General features: G+C 34.4%; 1 protein-coding gene and 1 long non-coding RNA gene across 2 annotated transcripts in view; both read left to right on the forward strand.

The window, feature by feature from the left end:
• LOC114312019 (ATP-dependent caseinolytic protease/crotonase family protein) overlaps positions 1-21,908 on the forward strand; it is a 232,281-nt gene that overhangs the window by 5,139 nt on the left and 205,234 nt on the right. The gene's annotated exons all lie outside the window — the stretch shown is intronic.
• On the forward strand, positions 8,565-10,102 carry LOC114262526 (uncharacterized). Its single transcript, XR_003629387.2, has 3 exons — positions 8,565-8,611; positions 9,663-9,740; positions 10,019-10,102. It is a non-coding gene; the product is annotated as an uncharacterized LOC114262526 (long non-coding RNA).

The following is a 21,908-nucleotide window of genomic DNA, read 5'->3' on the forward strand; positions in this document are numbered from 1 at the left end:
ATTTCTCACCAAATTAATGTGGGACAAGCCTTATTCAAACTTTTAAGGATTTTTTCACCAAAACTCCATTTTCATGGACCATATTTTGGCTTCAATTTCCCATTCACTCGGTAATGGTTTTGAGCAACCAAATATACCACATGAATCACAACGAGACATAAAACGCGTTACCACTTTGACCCGCAAAAATCGACGCTTGGGTCTCACCTAAAAAGTAGACCAAAGTTAGAAAAAAATTCTGGTTTTACCCAGAATTTTCCAAACCATTTTCCAAAAATCTCCCACATGAATGGAATTTGATGACAACGGAAATGTAACAATATACAGACTTTATCGAAAAAGTATAAGTCGAAAATATCTTGCATCAGGATAGGTAGCTTTCGGCTTTGAACCTTCCCTAGTGATTTTCTATAAAGAGGCTAAATATCAAGTTGAAACAAGTTGATTTTCAACTTCTGTTTTATAGAGTTTAAACATTTCTAAGGTTTCATCTTTACTTCTAAGTACATAAACATAACAATATCTTGTGATCATCGATAAATGTTATGAAATATTTTTTACCTCCTCTAGTTTGAACAAATTTAGATCACATACATCAGTATGAATTAATTCTAGAGGTTCGGTTTTCCTTTCAACCGATTTAAATGGAGTCTTAGTTAGTTTCGCTTCTACACAAACTTCACATTTATGATTAGGATTAATTTCAAATTTTGATATATAATCCAAACCAATTAATCTACGCAAAACATCATAATTTACAAGTCCTAATCTACCATGCCATAAATTCGACTCAAGAATATAAACAAAAGATGTGTTATTATTATTCATAGCAACTTTTGGTACAACTATCATTATATTCAATTTAAAGAGACCATCACTCATGTATCCCTTACCAACATACATACCATTATTTGTTAATACAAATTTATCAGACTAAAAAATAAGCCTAAAACCATTTTTACTTAACAAAGAACCAGAAACTAAATTCTTTCAGATGTCAGGTACATGCAGTACGTTGTTGAGAGTCAGTTCTTTCCCTAATGTCATCTTCAAGATCACTTTTCGTTGTCCAGCCACAGTAGAAGTAGAAGAATTTCCCATGAAAAGTTGTTCACCATTTGCAGCCTCATTGTAGGTAGCGAACATCTTCTTGTCCGCACATATGTGACGAGTTGCCCAAGTGTCAACCCATTACTCTTTGGGATTTCCAACCAAATTAGCCTCAGACACCACAACAGAGAGGTTGATGTCATTCACCCCGCCAGAGATGTAATCTAGTTCAATTACATTCGCTTGATTGGTAGTCTTCTTGCTTATACTTCCATGATCTTTCTTAGGGCGGCGGCAGTCAGAAGCTGGATGTCCAATCTTGCCACAATTATAGCATTTCCCTTTGAACTTCTTGTTACCATTATTGTCGCCTTTGTTTAGGACCATCTCTAGTAAACTTCCTCTTTTTGTTATGTGGTTTATGAACTTGTTCAATCACATTAGCCTTGGACTCAATGAGATTTTTTTCATTCCTTTTTTCAGCCTTATGGTTATCTTTCTCAATTCTCAGTCTTACAATTAGTTCATCCATGGTCATCTCTTTGCGTTTATGTTTTAAATAATTTTTGAAATCTTTCCAAGGCGGTGGTAACTTTTTCATTAAAGCAGCGACTTGGAACGACTCGCTTAGAGACATACCCTCAGAATGAATATCATGTAAAATTAATTGAAAACTTTGAACTTGAGAAATTACCGTTTGGGAGTCTACCATAACGAAGTCCAGAATTTATCGACGACAAATTTCTTCGTACCGGCATCCTCTGTCTTGTATTTCTTCTCCAAAGAATCCCGCAATTTTTTTGCTGACTTTAGAGGACTGTAAACATTATACAGTATGTTGTCAAGGCCATTGAGGATGTAGTTTCTGAACAGGAAATCTGAATGTTTCCAAGCATCTACGGCAGCAATAACTTGCCGATCACTTTCACTCTCTTTAAGTGCTGGAGTCTCTTCATGGAGAAACCGGGCCAAATTAAGAGTTGTAAGATAGAACAGTATCTTCTGCTGCCATCTCTTAAACTCAGTATCGTTAAATTTTTTTGATTTTTCTCCATGATTTATTGGTACATGAACATAGTTCTGGATAGGGACCGGTATTGGTGTAACAATCGGAGTACTATTACCAGTTGCAGTTTCAGTTGTAGTAGCCATAATCTCTGATTACAAAAATCAGAAAAAATTAAAACATAAATTAATTTTCTAGTTACTAAAACCAGAAAATAAATTATTACACAAAATAATTTTATTTTCCTTGTTACTAAAACTAGAAAAATAAAATACCACAATAATTTCTGTAACACAAATTAATATTCTGCAATTGTTAATGACACCAGTATATTACTACTAGTTGTCAAAGAAAAGAGACAGTATATTACTACTATCTGTCAAATAGGATAAACCACTATTTATTTTTCCAACCAGAATATGTCTTTATGAAATCACAGAAAATTAAATACAATAAAGATACCAAAAAATAGATCTGTCTTAAGATTGTCGGACAATCTTCACTGTAATTAATTAATTCTGTTTGTGTACTTAACAACAAACAGAATAACAAAGAAATAAAGAAAATGAGAGAAATTTGTTTGATTACAAAAATCAAACTAGAAATAGAAATAAATAAATAAAAGCAGATTTTATTTTGTTACAAAAATAAAATTAAAATCTAATTTAAATAAATAAATAAAACAAAAATAATAAATTAAACAACTTACTTGATTAATTTCTTCGAATAATCATTTGATCAAGTCCAGTGTTTGACACTGTGTCCTTAAGACAGATTCGTCCTTTCCACGGTGCTTTCAGAATATGGATGTCTATCTCCCAGGATGAAATGATCTACAACAAATATATGCAGCACTACAATATATTTATGCAACGAACACACTGAGTGTTTTATATTCTCTCTCACAAGAAAATAATCTAGCAAAATGAAGAATAAATTTGCAAAGTTATTAAGGACGAAAATTCTGAATGTGTTAAACATCAAATGAGGGTTGTCCTATTTATAGATGGATTGGTGGCTGTAGGTTTTGAATTAAACAGGTGCAAACCTGTTTGAACAGGTATGAAACCTGTTTGGTTTTGAATTTAAACAGATAAAAATGGGAAGGGCCCTGTTTGGGTATACAGTAAAACCGGACCAGTTTATTTCCGGAATTAATTTGAATTTTGGATTTTATTTTACCAAGAAATAAAATTAAATTCAAATGTTTTTGACCCAAAAAGATAGGTATTGGGCTGGACAAGCCCAACCCAACCTAGCCGACTGGACGGACGGCAGCGGCGCGCGTGTGGTGATTTTTGAATCCAATGGGTCTAACCCATAACCTCTGTCTCTAAAACACTTGGGTACCCCTTGGGGCACACCCCAAGTTTCATTCCCATGCCTTATAAACCCATTCAAAACTTCTCACCAAATCAATGTGGGACAAGCCTCATTCAAACCTTTAAGGATTTTTTCACCAAACTCCATTTTCATGGAGCATACTTTGGCTTTAATTTCTCATTCACTCGGTAATGGTTTTGAGCAACCAAATATACCACGTGAATCACAACGCGGCATAGAATGTGTTACCACTTTGATGCGCAAAAATCAACGCTCGGGTCCCACCTAAAAAGTAGATCAAAATTAGGAAAAAATTCTGATTTTACCTAGAATTTTCCAAACCATTTTCCAACACTTTGAAGCAACTTCGACTTGAAAAATGGGTACATCGGGTATGAAAGCTTCTGCTGGAGAAACAGAAGCTTGGATTAAGTTAGGACAGTACTTCAATTTTATAGTTTTTAAATCCAGATAGTAAAATTCTATGTTGTGAAGTTGTGGTCTGATATTCCTTGCACTACTAGAATTATGACTTTTTGCGTCTATTTTTTTGCAACTGATTACTTAACCGTCGCAAAAAATCCTGACCCAATCGTGTTCTTCACTTTAAAAAAAACAAAAACCCAAATTAGTAAAACTTAACTCTCTTTCTCTCCCTCTCAATCCCCTTTTTTTTCTTATTTCCCAAATCTGAACTCTCTCTCTCCCTCTCAAAATCTATCTCTCGCTCAACTCTGACTGCCTCTCTCGCTCCAATCTCTCGCTCCAATCTCACTGCCTCTCTCGCTCCAATCTGTCGATCGATTCAACTCTCTCAAGTCCACTACTGTTGAAGATTTCATAATCGGTAAGCCTAAACACATCTTCATCGATTCAACTCTCTCTGTAATGATCCGAGTTATGTACTTCTCTGTAATGGAATCTGTCTCAAGAAGAATCTGTAACAGCGCTTTACACGGAGCTATGGCGCGCTTGTGCTGGTCCGCTCATGACAGTGCCTCGTGAAGGTTAACGCGTGTTCTATTTTCCTCAAGGACATATTGAGCAGGTTAGCTTCCAACTCTAGGCAATCATATTCGGAGTTCTTTGTTTCTCTTAGAGGTTAGATTCATTAGGATTTCTCATAATGCTCTATAATTTTATCAGTTTTGTCTCTTTTGGTTGTGCATCTCCAATTGTTCATCAATTTTTTCATCAGATTCAATTAATTGATGATGTACATGATGATGACTTGTAGATCAATTGACATTTCTTTTAATATTATCATAAGAAAGGTTGAAATTCAATCAATTGAAATCTTGTAAATTGATCAAGTCTCAAGCTCCTTTCTCATTTTTTCTTAGTTTTTTTAATTATTTATTATTATAATAGTAATTATTATGGGATTTCATAGGTTAAGTTAAATTAGATGATTTAAATGACAATTTATACTCCAATATATATATATATATATATAATTTCCATGCATTAGAAAATGCTGGCATGGGATTTTTAGGCTGAATTTTGTCTACACTTTGAATATTTCTGGATTTTTAGGCTAATTTTGTCTACACATTTGAATAGGCTTTGTATCTATATCTAACAATGAATCTGTTGGTTTGTATAAGAGCAAGTTGTCATATAAGTGTGTCTGCTGCTGGTTCAATGAATCATACAAAAGTGACTAGTCATTTTAACGGATCAAACATAGGATTACATCCCTGTCAAAGGTAAGCATTAATTGACAAAGGATCTTTCATCCTTAATTCCTTTTGTTGAATCCATACCTATAAAGAGTTTGTAACTTGAAACCAATTTAAAATATCTAAAAAATATGATAATTCTCCAATTAGTTTAAAAAATCTTAGATGAATAGATTCAATCAAACATAAATTTAAAATAAAGAGGAAAAGAGAGTACCTTCATTGAAAGAGTGCTTCTCCTAATTAGTTAAGACTACATGATAACAAATTGAAAGAGTGTTTCTTCTAAGTAGTCAAGACTGAACTGCATTTGAAGGTTCTTGTTTTTGAATTTGAGTTGAAGATGCTTTTATTGGAACAAGGTGGTTTATTTTAGTTTGTGCTAGTGTATGGGCAGCATTGGAGTGTTTTTGAATCATCCAGTAGCTTTTGGCTCAGGGAAAAGCAAAAGAGAGGTACATAACTTCTTTTAATTCTTGTCTTTTGCTTACCATTTTGTGGTTTCCATATTATGTGATTATGTGGTCAGGGATCATTGGATCATTTCAAAAATCAACATTAGCTTAGAACTGTGATGGTGAGCTAAGCTAAAATACTGCTTAGATGTTTTTAATAGATAAATTTGGTAGATGGAAATTTGAACAGTTGCCACTTCTACCACCCTAGCGCCAAGTGTCGAAGAATTGGGTGTAGTTTGATTTGGTTGTTTGGAATTTATGAACTGATCTAACATGGTCATGACACTTCACTTAATCATAGTTTGATTTGAATAGGTCATTGCGAAGTCACATACCAGGGGAACTTATAATTTGTGAACATATGCCAGAAGTGGTGATACCCTGATTTTACGTGGTTGTGGTGATAAATGCATATGTCTGAATCAGTGTAACTAAAAGGTGTAGCGATTGTGTTTGCATGGAGATGAGCCCCATACATACTAGCAAATCTGAAAATAATATTTGTTGTATAAATTTAGAAGCTGCTTTAAACAGCCTTTTTGAACAACACATGTAAGTGGGGGCTGTGGGATTAGCACCTTCATACAGTTGTTAAATGAGGATGTAATCGTCATTGTATTTAAACACATTTCCTTTTCGGTAGATAAATTATCCACGTGTCAGACGTAGGGAGATGTTCTGTTATTGTGTTTGCCACCCCAAGTTTCATAGTCTTCTAATGTATCATAAGATAGAACCATGAGAAACCCCTTATCAAGATCATATTTATTCAATTCCATAATAGAGAACACGGCTATAGATTCCAACCACATAGCCAACTGTATATGAATTTGTCTAGTTGCTTTAGGTCAATATCATTAGCTCGTTATATAGCTATCTTTGTGGTATATACTGGAATCAAGTATTTTTTACTACTATGTAGCATTGGTAAGCTGATGCTTTTTGTTGATCTTAAGAGGAGCTGAGTTTCTTAATATCCCGACTGTTAAAACAATGTTTTTGTTTACATCTTTGCACTTCCCTCCCTCTTATTGCCACTACTGCTGGTATGCTAGCCCAGCATTTAAGAATGGGATGATCTAGTGGTATGATGAGATTATGCGAATCACTAGAAACATGTGAATTGTATTAAATTTTGTTAAATTGGGATTAGAGTGGACTACTAATAATACTTATCAAAAGGAAAAAGAAAAAAAAAAGAAAAGCAAATTACTCTTCGATTGAGTGATAAATTTTATTATTTGACATGAGTGGGCCTCACCCATCGTGGGAGTAAGGGCTGTAAATTCATCAAAAAATAATGCGGATTTACCAATTTCCTTTGTTGTTGTTTTTATTAAGGAAAATATATGAATCAAAACTATTTAATATTCCAGGATCAGGTTGATAGTTTTAGTTTTGTGGTGGAAAGAAGGCTTTACTGGCAGCTAATTTTTACTTGTCTTTTCTCTTTTCTTGGAATATCGTTTGGTGGAATGTCTTTTTGAACCTCTATCATTTGGTCATGTAGTTTTATACTACGGTATTCATTGCAAGTTCAAATTTTGATGTATGGATTACTCAATTCAACTCAGCTTAACAAGCTTTAGTTCTAAATTATGTAGGAATTATTTTTTCAAAAATATGCTTTTTTTGTATGTTTATATTCCATGGTCTTGCTGGCCGATATTGCAGATAATTGAGTTACAGCTGCCTTCATTTTTCAACAACTTTGATCCTCGTGCTGCTGCTACTAATTTCCCTTAAGGTAATGGACTTTCTAATTTTACCATCAGCTTCTCAAGTATTCATCACCGGGGTTTAGCTGGCTCTCGGTTGTGCTTACAGTTTGAAAGTGCAACTAACATTTTAAAAAATCTGACATGTTAGGTGTGCAAGCATATTTGGCTGGGCTTACATTCGCATTAGTTGCTTCACCTTGCAGCACTCCTGTGCTGGCAACCCTGCTTGGATACATAGCTGAATCCAAGGTACTTTCAAATGTTTATTGATATCAATTTCCATCTGAATTATTACCTTTTCGGACTGCTTTATACTAATCGTTATGGGCCTATAATGATGGCTTAGCACTCTTATAAGAAGCAAAAAGTATGCCCAAGAGAAATTTTGAGACCCAGGAGGGGCCATGGCCCCACTTCATCCAAACATAGGCCCACCCTTAGATCCATTTTTTAAGTTGATAGTTTGCATAATGCTGTTCTGATATTTTGTTTTGAGTATGGCATTCTATTACATATGTGGTTTTAAGATAAAATGTCCAACTTGCATTCTTGGCATTATTTAAGCATGTTTGACCCAATTTTAATTAAGCTTGGTCTGATCCAATTTTGGAGTTTTTATGGCAGCATGAACTGCATGGCACGGAGTGGTGCTTGCTTGAGTCTAACACTTTTTTGGCAAATTGACAGTATCATTTCTCAATTACCACTTAGCTTGCTTTCATATATTAGATTATAACTTCTGTTTTTCAATTACATTCGGAACAGGGAATATATGGTTATCCAATTGAGATCCAGGCCCTCTTCTTTTTTGCGCTGAGGTGTGCATAACAAATGTTAAAACCAGAGGGTGGTGGCAAGGAATTGATTGAGCCTAGCTTATGGCCGTCAAATCCCAAACGACAATGTTGGAGAAATCGATATCAGAAAATAGAATGCTGGTGAGTGTACCATCCTTTCGGTTGCTGAGAAAGTGCTGGAAAATTGAAGGGAATGAGGGAAATTTCTGATTTCTGTTTGGCAATGGAATTCATGCATTTTCTCAGTAACCAAAGAGAGCATTTAATTCGATTAGGTTCTCATATATAATTGTGTTGGTTTTCAGGTGTTTGTTCCTCCACATCCACTGGCCAAGCACTGGGTTGCTGTTCTTAGAAATGAGCAGACTCCTTGCCCCATCTTTAGTGAGTGACCCTTCAAGTTACTGCATCTCTCTCTCTCTCTGCTATTTTATTTTGTATTACTGTTTGGTTGATTAGATAAAATGAGCTGCATATTTTAGTAACAAATCAATAACGAAGTCAGGGTCCTTTAACATTTTCAAATCTTGAGTTAGGGAGGCTGCTTATGTATGAAGCATCAAGGGATTGGCTGGTGAGCCAATATTCGATGCCTGTTGTTTATTTTCAAACAATATTCATGCTATGGATACTTTAAAAAATAGTATATTATGTGGGTCTAATACAGAACTTAGAAAATTGGACAATCATTGATTTATAGGGGATAATAACATTATGTGAACAACTCTTTCTTTGAAGTCAATTGCAACCTGTTTATCAGTTGTAACAAGGCCCATAATAGAATTGTTGGACTGTGGTTGTTAACATTTGATTGTCTGTATCTCTGCTGAGTCTGCTTCTATTATTGACTATCAAACAGTGTTGCAAGAAATACATGAACAATTAAAACAGTGTTGAGAAGAGAGGAAGATGTAAAGAAAGTAATTTGGCATTTGTATAGGAATAGTATTGCATCCGTGGTTTTGGTGGGCTTTTTAGAACTGGGAATTCCAATCTCTGGAGGCATTCTTTGATCTACTTTATAAATTATAAATGAGGTAAATTACACTGACATCTCTTGAGGTTTGTTTTCATTACATAAGTACCTTTGAAGTTCTAGAAATTACATTTCCTTTTCTAAGTTTGAGTCACATTACGATTCCCCACTCCATCAGTCATTCAATAAGTGAAGTAACAAATTTTGCTGATGTTTTCAAAAAACCAAAAATCAAAGTACTATGTGTAACCCAACACTATTTCACAGCATAATCAAAGCACCCACATAAACATCTAACAAGCAGATTTAGAGCACCCATACAACCAAGAGACTCAAGCCGTAACTCACAGCCACCAGCGCCAACTGAGACATCCAAGACGCACCTCCTCATGTCCACTACCATGCCGCCACCGCCTCACCTAGGCTATCTATACATATATATATATATCGTGTAATTACATACACACACTCAAACACAGTGAATCGAAAATCCAAACAATCAACCCATTCCCACCCAAGCCCCATAATTGCTCATATTGAAATTAAAGCAATTATGTTAGTTTAAGAGACTCTTTTTGCCCCTAATATGTCATTTTTATGTGCTTATGAATATTTTTTACTTATGTTGCTATGGTTTTATTGCTGGCAGCCTACTATAACAGGGGAGATTCAGTCACCAATGGGTGTTGCCTCTGTAGAATTTATTGATCCAAGGGAACCAGTTGCGGTTAGTATATCAATCTCGTTTTTAAAATTTTATTCTTGTCTCTCTTTTCTATGTAATGGATAATCTGAATTTATTTCTTATCTTCTTGTTGTGTATTTAGTATAGGAAGTTCCCCACAATACATTTGTTGCAAGCTAGTTGGGGTTCCCTTTTTTAAGATTTGATGATAACAATGTTACAAATTTATGAATGTGACCTGCTTTAGAAATTATTTAATCTTGGAAGAGTATAGCTTTTCGGTAGCCATCATCTGATGCACTATTTATTTAGCTTTGCAGATTGTTCCTATCTTGAGAGCTGGTCTTGCTCTAGCAGAACATGCATCATCAACTGATATGGTAAACTGGGATCACTGGTGGAGCCTGAAGTTACTCTCAAGGTAATTGAAACTTGTTGCAAATCACTGATCTGCTATAGAGAGAGGTCACTATGACATAGTTTTATTTTGATTATTTCAAGCTAAACTAACACATTGAAGTGCATTAAATTTTTAGATCAAGTTTGATATATGTTTTTGCAGATTTTGTTGAGGGAATAGCTGATATGATCGAGCCGTTGATGTTGGGAGCCAAAGATTATGTTGTTGTTGTTTTTTTTTTTTTTTTTTTGAAGATTTGAATTTTTTAGTACAGTGTATTTAAGGATGGTTAATGGATAATATCTATTATAAATTTAATTAATTTGTTAATTTTGTTATTTTTCATTTACAAAAAATTGTTTGGTGCTTATAATTGAATTTTTTTGTTGTAGCAAACTCATATATGATTTTTTTTTTAATAAATAATTATTTGCGACAGTAAAACAATGGTCGCTAAAAGTGTTTTTTATTTTTTAATTTTTTTTGCGACGGCAAAATAGCTGTCGCAAAAAGTAGTTTAGACAGTCGCAAATAATTTGCGACCGTTGTTTTGCCGTCGCAAAAAGTATTTGCCACCCCCACATTTGCGTCCCCCATTTGCAGTCGCATAGGCCGTCGCAAAAAGTCTTTTGCGACTGTATTTTTATTATTTGCGACGGAATGTGACGGTCGCAAAAAGTATTTTTTTTAGTAGTGTTGTATGCTTGCACTAATTCATTATGCTGTTTGATTTATTCTGATCAACAAGATACTATTAGGCAATGTAGCAATGTAAATGAAGTTACTACTTGAATAATCATAATTTCTTCATTTGGTTTTGAGACATAAACTTTGTTTCCATATGTGAACTTGTGGGGAGAAATCTCAGTAAATAGGAATAAGATAAACCTACATGCAAGTAGAAAAATTTGAATCATTGATCTCATATTAAGATGCAAATGTTTTAGCCAAACAAATAGATTAGCTTCGCAAGTAACTAGTTAATCCATGAAAAAAAAAAAAAAAAAGTTAATCTATGAAACTTGCATACCCTTTAATTATGAACTTAATCCCATATCTTTAGCTCGCAAACAAATATAGGGTAAGTGATCACCAATAATGTTGTGGTATTTATATTTTGTATCATTATATCATATCGATATGGTGTATAAATTGACATTAATTCCATTGTTTGGTAAGTCTCACAATTACAAGTCTGATTTTGTATGAACAAATTATAAAATTTTAATTAATTTAAAATAATGAGATTCACAACTTTAAGCGGAAGTAAAGTATTTTTTCAATATGAGATTCACAATTTTAAATTAATTTTATTTTGTGTTTTATTGTTAATATTTTATTTCAATTCCACAACATACTAGTGTTAATGTTTTTTTCAATAATAGCAAGACTCATCATCTGAGATAATGTAATTAGGCATTAATATGCCAAGTATGATAATTTGGTAAGTATCAAATATGATATACCCTGTGAGCTTACTAATAACGGCTTCCTCAACTGCGTTAGTTTCGCTGGCAAAGTGGACCATCCAACTTTGAATGAGTAGAAATTACACTTTGTTCTCTTTATATTTGGTCATTTTCTCACGTTAACCTTTGAATTTTTTTTTTCACAATTTAGCCCTTGGCAAAGTGGACCATCCAACCTCGAACCAAAGGAAATTACACTTTGCTCTCTTTATATTTGGCCATTTTCGCATGTTAACCTTGGAATTTTTTTTCACACTTTAACCTTTCATGTTTTAAATTTTTCCTAATTTACTCTTAAGTTAACTTTCCTTGAAAATTAGATAGAAAATGTCACGTTAACTGCCAAATAACATAAAAAATATATTATTATATTAAAATTTAAATTTGTGTAAGAGATGTGAGTTGCATAGTAAAATGTTTTTATATCACGTGACTATCAAGGTGTTAATTTCTATCTAATTTTGTACATAAGTTAATTTTAAAAGTTAATTGAAAAAAATTAAAATATAGAAGGCCAAAACAAGCAAAAAACAAAATTTAAGAAAAAAACAAAATTTAAGAATCAAGGGTACTTTGGTAATTTTGTTGTTGCTTCCATATTGTCCTAATTCTATACTTATAAATAAATGAGGGGGATCTCTTTTCTCTAAGAAAGTTTTATTGTTTTCTGATCATAGTAAAAATTGTAGCAACTGTTGACGTAATTCTATTTTGTGATGAATCACGTAAATCCTATGTCTTTATATGTGTGATTTGTTTGATCCATTTTATCTTTCTTGTTTGTTATTTTATGTCTCACCGATCTTGATTGGAAAGAGTTAATTTCTAACCATCTCTAGCATTTTCGTTTGATGCAAGTCTTTTTGTATTCAGGACTTGCATAGGAAAGATTCCATAAATTTGATATTTCTTTGTCACTGTCCAAAACATATTGGGATAGGTCATCAATGACTTAAAACAGGTTGGCCAAGATTGATTTAGTATTGCAAATTTGATCTTCACAAAACACAATAATAGCATTAGAGGTCCTATCCATTGTTATCAAACCACGAATTGAATCATGAATCATTTTGTTAAAATAATGAATCGTAAATTGTATCAAATCATGAATCGTAAGATTTATTTTATTTAATATAATATATAATTCTATATATGTATATACATATAAAAATGCACAATATTTAAAATAAAGTAAATTATCAATATGACTAAATTATATATATATATATATCTACATACATATAAAATCATGAATGCCAATATAACTAATTAATCTCTTCTATATATCTTCATAGTTTGGCGAAAATGACTGTGTTTCATGCATAATGTAAACAAAAGTAGAAATAGAACTGAATTGCAATGAATCATGTGAACCGCAATGAATTGTAGTGAATCGCAATGAATTGTAAATTGAATCGTACAATTCATTGAATATCGAATCGCATGAATTGAATCGTGAATCATACGATTCTAACAACCATGGTCCTATCATATAATTTCTCAAGGCAATAAAACTCATTAAATTAAGTTGCTACCACTAAACGCTTGACCAAAGCTGCTTTCATGCGACAATGAAATACTAACGAATATGTGGAAGAACTTGCAAGGGGTGTTTGATTTGAAATTGTAAAGGGGACGTTGGAATACTACTAAACAATCCGTGTGAAGCAAAATGTTTGTCGAATAAATCTAGTAATATAGAAATGTTACTAAACTAGACAGAGAATGAATATGTATTGATAAGATTTTTAGATGTGTATATTCATGTTTATTTTGTGTCTGTTTCTGATAGAATTATGTACCTAGAAAAAGTATTCATAATTTGAATATGTAGTTTAGATTTAAATTTGATGTGATATGAGTTACATCTTAAATGAATCTGATCTACACGTTTCAAATGATTGACAATTTTCTTTATACATAACATTGCTGCTCTTCTAAAAGGTTTTCATCATGAATTGGAGTTGAATTAATTATTTAATGATGCCACTGCCAGTTCTTGTTCTGAGATGAGGTTTACTGAAAGTAAAACATATCATCCCTTACAATTATTCTTGGAACAATATTTTCACATATTATCAACTAAAACAACAAAATGAAAATTAAAAAAAGAGACTTATCTAGATCGGCCTATCTTCTGGTTTCAGATCTTTTTACAATTTGAAAGTCGACGCTGGATAATGCATTTGTTTCACACTAAATAGACCATCTCAATTTTAATATTCTATCTTGACCAACAAAGGTGGGGTCTTCCAATTCCAAGTTGAAGGCTGCAGAGCGGTGGGGTTTTGAATGAGTACAGTGGTGACTTGAATTTGATTTTTTTTATATTTGGTGTTTTAAATTTTAATTTGTTAATATAATAATCCTTCTTGTGGAGGTTTGTTTTCCTCCCTCGTGGGAGTCTTTTCTTCTCCTCTATGGACACTTGCATCCTTACTTCTATGGAGGTTGTTCATCTCTTTTTGAGACCTTATGATCATTGCACTAGACTGATTTATTAATTTTGCAATGAAAATTTATTTCCCAATTAAAAATAAATATATAAAAAACTATTCATGCATTTCTATTTGAAAGGTGAAAGGGTCTAACGCAGGGATCAATAATCCCTCCATATTATGAGGTTTTTTTTGTTGTATCATTAATTTCTTGTTGAGCTAGTTGTTTCTTTTCCATTATAAGAAACGCAGTGTTGGATTGCTATAATTGTTCCATTTTGATTGTCAAGATATAATTTTATTTATATTGTAAATAATTTTTTATTGAGAAAAAAGTCTTCTTTTTCAATATCCTTTTTACAACTCGTTTGAGAATTGATTTGCTGAGTAATTTAAAATTTTTTATTTTTATGAAAAGAGGTATAAACAAAAATAGAAAAACTAATTTGATAATATGTAGTATGTTTTTGATTTTTTTAACTAAAATATTTAGTTTCCAAACATTCTTAGAGTTGTTATGAGAATTGTTTTTTAAAATTTTTTACAAAAATATGTATTAAAAAAAACTTATTTTTTTTTTTCTTTTATAGTGACTTTGAATTTTTTATTTAAAATTGTGACTTTCCAAAATACTGTTAGTTGTGTCGGCATTGAAAAAGTTTGAAATGTCAACACTTACACCTCCACAACTTTTCACTTGCATTCCATTACAAAATTATTTATACATGTTTGATTGGGTAAATTAGAGTATAAGATTGAGATTATTAATCCGTGGGCCCAATTATCCTATGTTTGTTTGAACATTTTGGTTTAGGATTATTAATCCAATGGATAATTAATCTAACAAATTTATATGATTATTAGTAATGGGATAGGGGTGGGATTATTAATCCAATGGATATTAATCCAATTGGATATTGAATACTATACTGATTTAATAGGATTATTAATGTTTCACTATTAATTTTGTGAATCAAACATGACCTATATATTTTTGTAATTTTTTGTAGTTTTTCCAAATTGTTACCAACATTGATGTTCTCGAAGCAATGGATTTCTCCCATGTATGAACGGGTGCAATTTTTTGGAAATTAATAATTAATAAATAAAAAATAAAAGTTAAAAAATATTTATTTTTTTATTTAAATTATTTTGAGTAAAAAAATTCTAAGCAAAAATTGTATCAAATAATATAAAAAAAGGCCTTTTAAACATTTTCTTAGTTTAGTGACATTTGAAAGTGCCACAAAACTATTCTTCTAATGACATTTTTTGATCTTGTGACATTTTGAACAAGTGCCACTTCTATCGGTGCCACGGTAGATACGAGTGTCACGGTAGATACTTGCAAGTGCCACTGCACCATCATGGCTAAAAACTTTCAATGACATTTTAATGTCATGGTAGATATTATTTGTGGCACTATCAAGCGCCATTAAAAAAAGAGTTAGTGACACTTGTAAGTGTCATTACACCATCAAGACTAAAACCTTTCAGTGACACTTTAATGTCATGGTAGGCACTATTTGTGACACTATCAAGTGTCATTCATGACGATAATTCGTTGTAGAACAATTTGATCCGCTCTTGCAGAGACTCGAACCGCCAACCTTCCACACCATAAACCTTATACACCACACTCTTCCCACTACATCTTTATAGCACCACATGATTATATATGCAACATATATTATTTATATAGTACATACATCTATATTAATATAAAAGTATATGTATAAACATAATTATTTTATTGAACATAATTTATGTAAAATAAACTATTTACTACCAAAATAAAAAAAAAAGACCACTTTTGGTGACTAAAAATAATTTTTAGTCGCCAATTCTATACTTTTGGCTACTAATTTTTTTTTAGTTGCTAAAAAACTTAACTTTTGTCGACCAAAATCGGATTTGGTCGCCGAAGATGCACTTTCAGCTAACAAAATTTTGGTCACCAAAAAATTTTATTCCCGCCTTAGGATTTTAGTTCTCCCGCGATAAAAATGACCACTTTTGGCGACTAAACTTATTTTTTAGTCGCCAATTGTAGACTTTTGGCTACTAAAATTTTTTTTTGTACCAAAAAGCTTTACTTTTGGCTGCTAAAATTTTTTTAGTCGGTAAAACCCATATAATCAGCGACCAAGCTTATTTTTAGTCGCCAATTGTAGACTTTTGGCTACTAAATTTTTTTAGTCGCCAAAAAGCTTTACTTTGGGCTACTAAAAATTTTTTAGTCACTAAAACCCATATAATCAGCGACCAAACTTAGTTTTAGTCGCCAATTGTAGACTTTTGGCTACTAAAATTGTTTAGTCGCCAAAAAGCTTTACTTTGGCAACTAATGCTGTTTTGGTCGCTGAAGCTATACTTTCAGTGACCAAATTTTTTTGGTTAGGAAATTTAGTCGTCGAATATGCTTTTTCCTGTAGTGTATATTGAGTTTAATTCATTTATTTTTAATCATTTACTGCATTTTAAAAATTTAGAAAATATATTGGCATTTTTTATTTTTTCAAAAATGTCATTATAAGCTTGGAAAGTTTTTGGCTTAGTGGCATTTCTCAAAATGCTATTTCTCAAAATGCTATAAAATATTTGTTTATGACACTTTTCACCTAAGTGCCATAAAAAGTAATTTGCACCTACCAAGTGTCTTGACATTTTTAAAAAAATGCCATTGCAAATATTCATAAAAAGTTTTGTAGTGACATTTTTGTTGTAGTGAAGTGACACTTTTTTTAATTGAAATGTCACTAGAGCCTTGTATGTTTGTGGCTCTATGACATTTTTCTAAAAAATGTCACAAAATATTCTTTTTGTGACATTTTTTAAGAACATGCCACTAGTATGGTGTCACTAAAATATGTTTTTGTTGTAGTGTTGTGACATTTGTTTATTGAAATGTCACTAAAGCCTTTTATGTTTGTCGTTTTGTGGCATATTTCAAAAACGTGCCACTAAATATCATTTTTGTGGCATTTTCTAAAAATATGCCACTAGTGTAGTGCCACTAAAGTATGTTTTTGTTGTAGTTTTGTGACACTTGTTCATTGAAATGTCACTAGAGCCTTTTATGTTTGTCGTTTTGTGGCATTTTTCAAAAATGTGCCACTTAATATCATTTTTTGTGGTATTTTCTAAAAATATGCCACTAGTGTAGTGCCACTAAAGTATGTTTTTGTTGTAGTGAGGCTAACTAATTTAGTGAAACTGTACCAAAATATTTTCAAAAGAATGTTGTAAAAATTAAAAAAAAATTTTGTATAATAGCCAAATCATCCCAAACACAATTTTTTTTCCCCATCTCATAAAATAGCTAAACAACAATGCTACGTCCCCCTAATTTATCACTCTTAAATGACCCCTAGTGATGTGACATTGAAGTTAGACTCCACATGATGAAATGCTTTGATTAAGGCCGAAATGTACATCATTAAGGCCGTTAATTAGAATCTCTTAACTTCACTTGCTGGTCAAACCGTATATTTTTATGTGTGTTGAGTGTCAATCAGGTTATACATCGTCGGAGCATAAAATGAGCAAAAAGACAAAATTTGGCAGCGTTGACTTTTTCCGCACGTGCGTTGACTTTCCCGCACGTGCGTTGACTTTCCCGCACGTGCGTTGACTTTTTCTGGGAAAGTCAAACCGACGTTTTAAACCTGTTTGGACGAGATTGGAAGCATAAAAAGAAAGGAAAAAGGCTGGATTAGGGTTCCTGAAGTTTTGGACCTAAGGAGGGAGGCTAGGGTTTGCAAAAGAGGAAGAAACAAAAAGCTTCAAGGATGTCTCCCATGGTGATTCCTTCTCTTTCTACTTCCTTCCACTCCTCCATGAGTGGCTAGTCTTCTTTTCTAGGGTTTTGATGAAACCCTAACCATGTAATTATGTAGTTTTCCTTTTTGATTTTATATTATGTAAGGTTTGAACCATTGTATGGTGTTTTAGAAATTCTTTATATATGATCTTCATTATCTTTTCAAATATTTAACTTTCTGTGATTGTTGAATATTTTCCATACATGAGTTTTCTATTCCTTCACATTCAAGGTATGGGACGAACCATGCTATGAGGAACGAGTCGTATCACTACCCTAGTTTAGAGTGAACGATTCGTATTACTTGAGATGGTTCGTGCTCGTACATTGAATGTGATGATCTTCTTGTTAAATGCTTTGAGCTTGTAGTTGTGAAGCATTAATTCGTTCAAACCATAGCATAATTAATCTCAATTGGAAACCCTAATTATGTGGTTAGTGGTGAATTCTCAACCCTAGGATTTTTCCCCAATTTAGTAAATCCAATTTCATTTATTATTGATAATTTAATTCCTTAGTTTAATTTATTTGTTAATTAAATTAGGTTATGATCATTCAATCTTTTTATCAAAATTAATTTAGGAATTTAACAATTAAATTAGTTTAATTTCACAATAGTCCCTATGGATCGATACCTGGACTTGCCATTATTCTAATAGAATTTGGTATAGTTTAGTAATTAATTTTGGTGTGTTCAACGACCCATCAAATTTTGGCGCCGTTGCCGGGGACTTCTGGCGAAATTAGTTAATTTAAAGTTACATTCTTATTTTAATTTTTAGTTTAGGATTTTATGCTTTTGGTGTTGCTAAGTGTGCAGAGTGTTTGAAATTGGAGCTATCATTGAAGTGTAAGCGGAGCGCAGCCGAGCTTAAATAAATAAAAAAAAAAAAAAAAAACCGCAGCACTAAAGTGAGTAAACAGAAGCAAACACTCACAAGCAAAGCACCAAAGTATTAAAACAGAAGTCAAAGCTCAGACAGAGGTTGGGGACAACGTCTACACGACAACCATTCGGAAGACGAGTAAAGCGTTTTCGTTATGCCGCTGTGAGTATTTCTTCCTTTGGTATTTTGCTTTCATACTTAGTGCACAGAGTCGGAACTTGTTGTGTGTGTTTGGGTAGTGTATGCACGGGCGTCGTTCTTGTCGCCCTGAATTGTGGAGTTTGGACCTTGAACTAGAAAGGACCCTTAGGAGACTTAGGACCTCTGCCCGTATTCCTAGGCTTGAATATTCATACATTGAGCCATTAGAGATGGCAGATCCTAATATCCCGAATGAGCCTAACCGGACACTTAAGGATTATTTTACACCCACTGCATATACATCACCATCATGCATCCAATTGCCCAACACCACTGCTGCTCATTATGAGATTAAGTCCAGCACCATACAAATGCTTCCATCATTCCATGGACTAACTCATGATGACCCTTATAAGCATTTGAATGAATTTCTGGAAATTTGCTCGACAGTAAGGATCCAGAATTTCACAAATGAGGCCTTAATGTTGCGATTGTTTCCATTCTCGTTAAAGGATAAAGCCAAACACTGGCTAAATTCTTTACCTGCTAATTCAATCACAACTTGGGACCAATTACAGCAACGGTTTTTGGAGAAGTACTTTCCCATAGGTAAAACCAACCAGCTTAGGCGAGCCATCACAAACTTTGCTCAAATAAATGGCGAGCAATTCCATGAGACTTGGGAAAGACTTCGAGACCTTCTCCAACAGTGTCCCCACCACCAAGTGCCTAATTGGCAACTTGTTCAAACATTTTATTATGGCTTAACTGAGCCACACCGCCAAATGGCGGATTCGTCCTGTGGTGGGACATTTATGTCTAAAAATGATGCCGAGGCATGGCAATTGTTTGAGAACTTAAGTGATAATTCCCTTCACCATGCCTCCGCAGCCCGGCAAGTCCGGCAACCCGTAGTTGGAGCCCCGAAAAGAGGGGGCATTTATGAGGTCGGGCAAAATCTAGAGTTAGCCCAACAAGTAGAGGCACTGTCCCGCAAGATAGACCACTTATTAGCTACGGGACATGCCCCTACCCAGCAAGATCAGCCTCAATTCCGTGAGGCATGTGTTATATGTGCGAGCCCTGCTCATGACTTGAGTGAGTGCCCTTCGGCATCACAATTTCCGGAGTTAGTCCAAGAGCATGTGAATGTGGCTCAAGGATTCTCCAACCCGGGTAATGACCCATACTCCAACACATATAATCCGGGATGGAGAAATCACCCTAACCTCTCATGGAGACCCCATTCACAAGGCACTTCTTATAATCCTCCACCACCAAGGCAGAATTTTAATAATTTTGCCAACCAATCATCCTACCAACCACCGCAACCTTATCGACCCCCACAACTGTACCGGCAACCACAACCCCCGCCTGTTCCTCAGGGCAACTCTGCCTTTGAGACTCAGGTGTTGGAAGCTCTTTCAGAACTTAAGGGGTTAGCACCGATAGTTCACTCCCACACTCACTCTATTGCCAAGATAGAGACCCAATTGGGTCAAATAGCTAACTACATGAATCGAAGAGAGGAGGGAAAATTACCAAGTCAAACTGTGGCCAACCCTAAGGGACAATATAGGGCAGAGAGTTCGGGTGGGAATGGTAAGCAACATGAGCAAGTGCAGGCGGTGGTTGCTTTAAGAAGTGGTAGGGAGTTAGAGCCTCAGTCGGTTGCGCCAGATGCAACTAGAGTTAAGAAGGGTGACTATGGGGGTACACCTAATGAGAGCAAGGGTGAGGGGGAAACACTTAAGAGGGATGAGTTAGTCCCTAGCACTCCATATGTGCCTAAGGCACCCTTTCCCCAATGCCTCGATGCACCGTCCCCTTTTAATAAGAAGGCGGCATCTATGGAGGCAATGATGGATATCTTTAAACAAGTAAAAATCAACCTCCCCCTGTTGGAGGCGATTAAGCAAGTACCATCATATGCCAAATTTCTGAAGGACCTTTGTACGCAAAAGCATAAATCTAGGACACATGTGTCCCAAAAGGTCCTACTCACGGAGCAAGTAAGCTCCATCTTGTTAAATGACACACCTCCTAAGCTTAAGGACCCGGGTGCCCCAACCATTGCATGCATTATAGGGGACCATTTCATTGATAGGGCCTTATTAGATTTAGGGGCTAGTGTCAATTTATTGCCGTACTCTGTGTACGAGGAATTTGGGCTTGGCGAGTTGAAGCCCACTACTGTCACTCTTCAATTGGCTGACCGGTCCCTCAGAGTGCCACGTGGCATGATTGAGGATGTGCTAGTTAAGGTTGATAGGTTCTACTTCCCTGTTGACTTTTTGGTGTTAGATATGGAACCGGTAACCAGTTCTAAGAAACAAATCCCGGTGATCTTAGGTCGACCTTTCTTGGCTACGGCCAATGCATGCATAAATTGTCGGACCGGGGTTATGGAAGTTTCATTTGGCAACATGCAAGTGAAACTTAATGTTTTCCAAGCATCCCAACAACCTCATGAGAGAGAGGAGTGCTTATTAGTGGATGTTGTGGATGAGATTGTGGAGGAGGCTTTGCCCTCCATTCTTGTAGAGGACCCTTTAGAGGCTTGTCTAGGTCATTTTGGGTTTGAAAATTTTGATATTGATGGGTCAGTTAAGGAGGTTTTGAAATTGTTGGATGCGGGTATCATATACCCCATCTCAGATAGCAAGTGGGTGAGTCCCACACAAGTGGTGCCCAAGAAATCGGGCATCACCGTTGTTGAGAATGAGGGAGGAGAGTTAGTCCCCACACGAACCACTACTGGGTGGCGAGGCTGCATTGATTATAGGAGACTAAATTCCTCGACTAGGAAGGATCATTTTCCTTTACCCAGGGGTTTGATGGACCCATTTTATTATGATTGATAGATTGATTCCTTATTCTCTTTTCTTTTCCTTCTATGATTATTTTGTTTTTCGTTGTTCTCGTCATGCTTTATTTGCGTCTAGGAGACTTTAAATCCTCTAAAGGTGTAATTCCTTTGGTGTTTGCCGTGCCCGAACGGCATCTGACGGTCTGGTATAGCCACCTAACCGTGTTTGTAGTGAGTTCCTAG

The sequence above is a fragment of the Camellia sinensis genome, chromosome 11, assembly GCF_055761805.1.
Source record: "Camellia sinensis isolate YWXY chromosome 11, ASM5576180v1, whole genome shotgun sequence".
Taxonomy (NCBI): Eukaryota; Viridiplantae; Streptophyta; class Magnoliopsida; order Ericales; family Theaceae; genus Camellia; species Camellia sinensis.